The 5,000-nt window shown below is 47.1% G+C and overlaps 16 non-coding genes and 1 pseudogene across 16 annotated transcripts; all 17 read left to right on the forward strand.

Moving 5' to 3' along the window:
• The first annotated feature begins 86 nt into the window (after positions 1-86).
• On the forward strand, positions 87-205 carry LOC146241037 (5S ribosomal RNA). The gene has a single exon (XR_014736477.1). It is a non-coding gene; the product is annotated as a 5S ribosomal RNA (ribosomal RNA).
• Positions 206-379: 174 nt separating this feature from the next.
• LOC146241038 (5S ribosomal RNA) lies at positions 380-498 on the forward strand. Its single transcript, XR_014736478.1, has one exon. It is a non-coding gene; the product is annotated as a 5S ribosomal RNA (ribosomal RNA).
• Positions 499-672: 174 nt separating this feature from the next.
• LOC146241039 (5S ribosomal RNA) lies at positions 673-791 on the forward strand. Its single transcript, XR_014736480.1, has one exon. It is a non-coding gene; the product is annotated as a 5S ribosomal RNA (ribosomal RNA).
• Positions 792-965: 174 nt separating this feature from the next.
• On the forward strand, positions 966-1,084 carry LOC146241040 (5S ribosomal RNA). The gene has a single exon (XR_014734970.1). It is a non-coding gene; the product is annotated as a 5S ribosomal RNA (ribosomal RNA).
• Positions 1,085-1,256: 172 nt separating this feature from the next.
• On the forward strand, positions 1,257-1,375 carry LOC146241041 (5S ribosomal RNA). Its single transcript, XR_014736481.1, has one exon. It is a non-coding gene; the product is annotated as a 5S ribosomal RNA (ribosomal RNA).
• A 176-nt stretch (positions 1,376-1,551) lies between these two features.
• On the forward strand, positions 1,552-1,670 carry LOC146241042 (5S ribosomal RNA). The gene has a single exon (XR_014735598.1). It is a non-coding gene; the product is annotated as a 5S ribosomal RNA (ribosomal RNA).
• Positions 1,671-1,844: 174 nt separating this feature from the next.
• On the forward strand, positions 1,845-1,963 carry LOC146241043 (5S ribosomal RNA). The gene has a single exon (XR_014736482.1). It is a non-coding gene; the product is annotated as a 5S ribosomal RNA (ribosomal RNA).
• Positions 1,964-2,143: 180 nt separating this feature from the next.
• On the forward strand, positions 2,144-2,262 carry LOC146241044 (5S ribosomal RNA). Its single transcript, XR_014736483.1, has one exon. It is a non-coding gene; the product is annotated as a 5S ribosomal RNA (ribosomal RNA).
• Positions 2,263-2,446: 184 nt separating this feature from the next.
• LOC146241045 (5S ribosomal RNA) lies at positions 2,447-2,565 on the forward strand. Its single transcript, XR_014735085.1, has one exon. It is a non-coding gene; the product is annotated as a 5S ribosomal RNA (ribosomal RNA).
• Positions 2,566-2,739: 174 nt separating this feature from the next.
• LOC146241046 (5S ribosomal RNA) lies at positions 2,740-2,858 on the forward strand. Its single transcript, XR_014736484.1, has one exon. It is a non-coding gene; the product is annotated as a 5S ribosomal RNA (ribosomal RNA).
• Positions 2,859-3,034: 176 nt separating this feature from the next.
• Positions 3,035-3,153, forward strand: LOC146241047 (5S ribosomal RNA). Its single transcript, XR_014736485.1, has one exon. It is a non-coding gene; the product is annotated as a 5S ribosomal RNA (ribosomal RNA).
• Positions 3,154-3,335: 182 nt separating this feature from the next.
• Positions 3,336-3,454, forward strand: LOC146241048 (5S ribosomal RNA). Its single transcript, XR_014739036.1, has one exon. It is a non-coding gene; the product is annotated as a 5S ribosomal RNA (ribosomal RNA).
• Positions 3,455-3,630: 176 nt separating this feature from the next.
• On the forward strand, positions 3,631-3,749 carry LOC146241049 (5S ribosomal RNA). The gene has a single exon (XR_014740014.1). It is a non-coding gene; the product is annotated as a 5S ribosomal RNA (ribosomal RNA).
• A 180-nt stretch (positions 3,750-3,929) lies between these two features.
• On the forward strand, positions 3,930-4,048 carry LOC146241050 (5S ribosomal RNA). The gene has a single exon (XR_014736486.1). It is a non-coding gene; the product is annotated as a 5S ribosomal RNA (ribosomal RNA).
• Positions 4,049-4,224: 176 nt separating this feature from the next.
• Positions 4,225-4,343, forward strand: LOC146241051 (5S ribosomal RNA). The gene has a single exon (XR_014739645.1). It is a non-coding gene; the product is annotated as a 5S ribosomal RNA (ribosomal RNA).
• Positions 4,344-4,517: 174 nt separating this feature from the next.
• LOC146241052 (5S ribosomal RNA) lies at positions 4,518-4,636 on the forward strand. The gene has a single exon (XR_014740420.1). It is a non-coding gene; the product is annotated as a 5S ribosomal RNA (ribosomal RNA).
• Positions 4,637-4,814: 178 nt separating this feature from the next.
• LOC146241053 (5S ribosomal RNA) lies at positions 4,815-4,934 on the forward strand (annotated as a pseudogene).
• Positions 4,935-5,000: the final 66 nt, after the last annotated feature.

Consider the following 5,000-nt stretch of genomic DNA (forward strand, 5'->3'; position numbering starts at 1 on the left):
GAGAGAGAGAGAGAGAGAGAGACTACCTTGCATTGTCAATTGCTAAATCTGTATATGGATAAGTAGCCTATGGTTGTCAACTTATTTCGTACGGCCATACCAGCCTGGCAACGCCCGATCTCGTCTGATCTCGGAAGCTAAGCAGGGTCGGGCCTGGTTAGTACTTGGATGGGAGACCGCCTGGGAATACCAGGTGCTGTATGCTCTTTTGCTCATTCACTTAGAAACTGACATCTTGCAATATGCACAAGTAGTCCTTCATGAAAGGGGCTGGAAGCTGTTTTCATTTTGACACGAGAGAGAGAGAGAGAGAGACTACCTTGCATTGTCAATTGCTAAATCTGTATATGGATAAGTAGCCTATGGTTGTCAACTTATTTCGTACGGCCATACCAGCCTGGCAACGCCCGATCTCGTCTGATCTCGGAAGCTAAGCAGGGTCGGGCCTGGTTAGTACTTGGATGGGAGACCGCCTGGGAATACCAGGTGCTGTATGCTCTTTTGCTCATTCACTTAGAAACTGACATCTTGCAATATGCACAAGTAGTCCTTCATGAAAGGGGCTGGAAGCTGTTTTCATTTTGACACGAGAGAGAGAGAGAGAGAGACTACCTTGCATTGTCAATTGCTAAATCTGTATATGGATAAGTAGCCTATGGTTGTCAACTTATTTCGTACGGCCATACCAGCCTGGCAACGCCCGATCTCGTCTGATCTCGGAAGCTAAGCAGGGTCGGGCCTGGTTAGTACTTGGATGGGAGACCGCCTGGGAATACCAGGTGCTGTATGCTCTTTTGCTCATTCACTTAGAAACTGACATCTTGCAATATGCACAAGTAGTCCTTCATGAAAGGGGCTGGAAGCTGTTTTCATTTTGACACGAGAGAGAGAGAGAGAGAGACTACCTTGCATTGTCAATTGCTAAATCTGTATATGGATAAGTAGCCTATGGTTGTCAACTTATTTCGTACGACCATACCAGCCTGGCAACGCCCGATCTCGTCTGATCTCGGAAGCTAAGCAGGGTCGGGCCTGGTTAGTACTTGGATGGGAGACCGCCTGGGAATACCAGGTGCTGTATGCTCTTTTGCTCATTCACTTAGAAACTGAAATCTTGCAATATGCACAAGTAGTCCTTCATGAAAGGGGCTGGAAGCTGTTTTCATTTTGACACGAGAGAGAGAGAGAGAGACCACCTTGCATTGTCAATTGCTAAATCTGTATATGGATAAGTAGCCTATGGTTGTCAACTTATTTCGTACGGCCATACCAGCCTGGCAACGCCCGATCTCGTCTGATCTCGGAAGCTAAGCAGGGTCGGGCCTGGTTAGTACTTGGATGGGAGACCGCCTGGGAATACCAGGTGCTGTATGCTCTTTTGCTCATTCACTTAGAAACTGACATCTTGCAATATGCACAAGTAGTCCTTCATGAAAGGGGCTGGAAGCTGTTTTCATTTTGACACGAGAGAGAGAGAGAGAGAGAGACTACCTTGCATTGTCAATTGCTAAATCTGTATATGGATAAGTAGCCTATGGTTGTCAACTTATTTCGTACGGCCATACCAGCCTGGCAACGCCCGATCTCGTCTGATCTCGGAAGCTAAGCAGGGTCGGGCCTGGTTAGTACTTGGATGGGAGACCGCCTGGGAATACCAGGTGCTGTACGCTCTTTTGCTCATTCACTTAGAAACTGACATCTTGCAATATGCACAAGTAGTCCTTCATGAAAGGGGCTGGAAGCTGTTTTCATTTTGACACGAGAGAGAGAGAGAGAGAGACTACCTTGCATTGTCAATTGCTAAATCTGTATATGGATAAGTAGCCTATGGTTGTCAACTTATTTCGTACGGCCATACCAGCCTGGCAACGCCCGATCTCGTCTGATCTCGGAAGCTAAGCAGGGTCGGGCCTGGTTAGTACTTGGATGGGAGACCGCCTGGGAATACCAGGTGCTGTATGCTCTTTTGCTCATTCACTTAGAAACTGACATCTTGCAATATGCACAAGTAGTCCTTCATGAAAGGGGCTGGAAGCTGTTTTCATTTTGACACGAGAGAGAGAGAGAGAGAGAGAGAGACCACCTTGCATTGTCAATTGCTAAATCTGTATATGGATAAGTAGCCTATGGTTGTCAACTTATTTCGTACGGCCATACCAGCCTGGCAACGCCCGATCTCGTCTGATCTCGGAAGCTAAGCAGGGTCGGGCCTGGTTAGTACTTGGATGGGAGACCGCCTGGGAATACCAGGTGCTGTATGCTCTTTTGCTCATTCACTTAGAAACTGACATCTTGCAATATGCACAAGTAGTCCTTCATGAAAGGGGCTGGAAGCTGTTTTCATTTTGACACGAGAGAGAGAGAGAGAGAGAGAGAGAGAGACTACCTTGCATTGTCAATTGCTAAATCTGTATATGGATAAGTAGCCTATGGTTGTCAACTTATTTCGTACGGCCATACCAGCCTGGCAACGCCCGATCTCGTCTGATCTCGGAAGCTAAGCAGGGTCGGGCCTGGTTAGTACTTGGATGGGAGACAGCCTGGGAATACCAGGTGCTGTACGCTCTTTTGCTCATTCACTTAGAAACTGACATCTTGCAATATGCACAAGTAGTCCTTCATGAAAGGGGCTGGAAGCTGTTTTCATTTTGACACGAGAAAGAGAGAGAGAGAGACTACCTTGCATTGTCAATTGCTAAATCTGTATATGGATAAGTAGCCTATGGTTGTCAACTTATTTCGTACGGCCATACCAGCCTGGCAACGCCCGATCTCGTCTGATCTCGGAAGCTAAGCAGGGTCGGGCCTGGTTAGTACTTGGATGGGAGACCGCCTGGGAATACCAGGTGCTGTATGCTCTTTTGCTCATTCACTTAGAAACTGACATCTTGCAATATGCACAAGTAGTCCTTCATGAAAGGGGCTGGAAGCTGTTTTCATTTTGACACGAGAGAGAGAGAGAGAGAGAGACTACCTTGCATTGTCAATTGCTAAATCTGTATATGGATAAGTAGCCTATGGTTGTCAACTTATTTCGTACGGCCATACCAGCCTGGCAACGCCCGATCTCGTCTGATCTCGGAAGCTAAGCAGGGTCGGGCCTGGTTAGTACTTGGATGGGAGACCGCCTGGGAATACCAGGTGCTGTATGCTCTTTTGCTCATTCACTTAGAAACTGACATCTTGCAATATGCACAAGTAGTCCTTCATGAAAGGGGCTGGAAACTGTTTTCATTTTGACACGAGAGAGAGAGAGAGAGAGAGAGAGAGACCACCTTGCATTGTGAATTGCTAAATCTGTATATGGATAAGTAGCCTATGGTTGTCAACTTATTTCGTACGGCCATACCAGCCTGGCAACGCCCGATCACGTCTGATCTCGGAAGCTAAGCAGGGTCGGGCCTGGTTAGTACTTGGATGGGAGACCGCCTGGGAATACCAGGTGCTGTATGCTCTTTTGCTCATTCACTTAGAAACTGACATCTTGCAATATGCACAAGTAGTCCTTCATGAAAGGGGCTGGAAGCTGTTTTCATTTTGACACGAGAGAGAGAGAGAGAGAGAGACTACCTTGCATTGTCAATTGCTAAATCTGTATATGGATAAGTAGCCTATGGTTGTCAACTTATTTCGTACGGCCATACCAGCCTGGCAACGCCTGATCTCGTCTGATCTCGGAAGCTAAGCAGGGTCGGGCCTGGTTAGTACTTGGATGGGAGACCGCCTGGGAATACCAGGTGCTGTATGCTCTTTTGCTCATTCACTTAGAAACTGAAATCTTGCAATATGCACAAGTAGTCCTTCATGAAAGGGGCTGGAAGCTGTTTTCATTTTGACACGAGAGAGAGAGAGAGAGAGAGAGAGACCACCTTGCATTGTCAATTGCTAAATCTGTATATGGATAAGTAGCCTATGGTTGTCAACTTATTTCGTACGGCCATACCAGCCTGGCAACGCCCGATCTCGTCTGATCTCGGAAGCTAAGCAGGGTCGGGCCTGGTTAGTACTTGGATGGGAGACCGCCTGGGAATACCAGGTGCTGTATGCTCTTTTGCTCATTCACTTAGAAACTGACATCTTGCAATATGCACAAGTAGTCCTTCATGAAAGGGGCTGGAAGCTGTTTTCATTTTGACACGAGAGAGAGAGAGAGAGAGAGACTACCTTGCATTGTCAATTGCTAAATCTGTATATGGATAAGTAGCCTATGGTTGTCAACTTATTTTGTACGGCCATACCAGCCTGGCAACGCCCGATCTCGTCTGATCTCGGAAGCTAAGCAGGGTCGGGCCTGGTTAGTACTTGGATGGGAGACCGCCTGGGAATACCAGGTGCTGTATGCTCTTTTGCTCATTCACTTAGAAACTGACATCTTGCAATATGCACAAGTAGTCCTTCATGAAAGGGGCTGGAAGCTGTTTTCATTTTGACACGAGAGAGAGAGAGAGAGAGACTACCTTGCATTGTCAATTGCTAAATCTGTATATGGATAAGTAGCCTATGGTTGTCAACTTATTTCGTACGGCCATACCAGCCTGGCAACGCCCGATCTCGTCTGATCTCGGAAGCTAAGCAGGGTCGGGCCTGGTTAGTACTTGGATGGGAGACCGCCTGGGAATACCAGGTGCTGTATACTCTTTTGCTCATTCACTTAGAAACTGACATCTTGCAATATGCACAAGTAGTCCTTCATGAAAGGGGCTGGAAGCTGTTTTCATTTTGACACGAGAGAGAGAGAGAGAGAGAGAGACTACCTTGCATTGTCAATTGCTAAATCTGTATATGGATAAGTAGCCTATGGTTGTCAACTTATTTCGTACGACCATACCAGCCTGGCAACGCCCGATCTCGTCTGATCTCGGAAGCTAAGCAGGGTCGGGCCTGGTTAGTACTTGGATGGGAGACCGCCTGGGAAATACCAGGTGCTGTATGCTCTTTTGCTCATTCACTTAGAAACTGAAATCTTGCAATATGCACAAGTAGTCCTTCATGAAAGGGGC

This window comes from Hypomesus nipponensis, chromosome 20 (assembly GCF_054491055.1).
Source record: "Hypomesus nipponensis isolate SF chromosome 20, ASM5449105v1, whole genome shotgun sequence".
NCBI lineage: Eukaryota > Metazoa > Chordata > Actinopteri > Osmeriformes > Osmeridae > Hypomesus > Hypomesus nipponensis.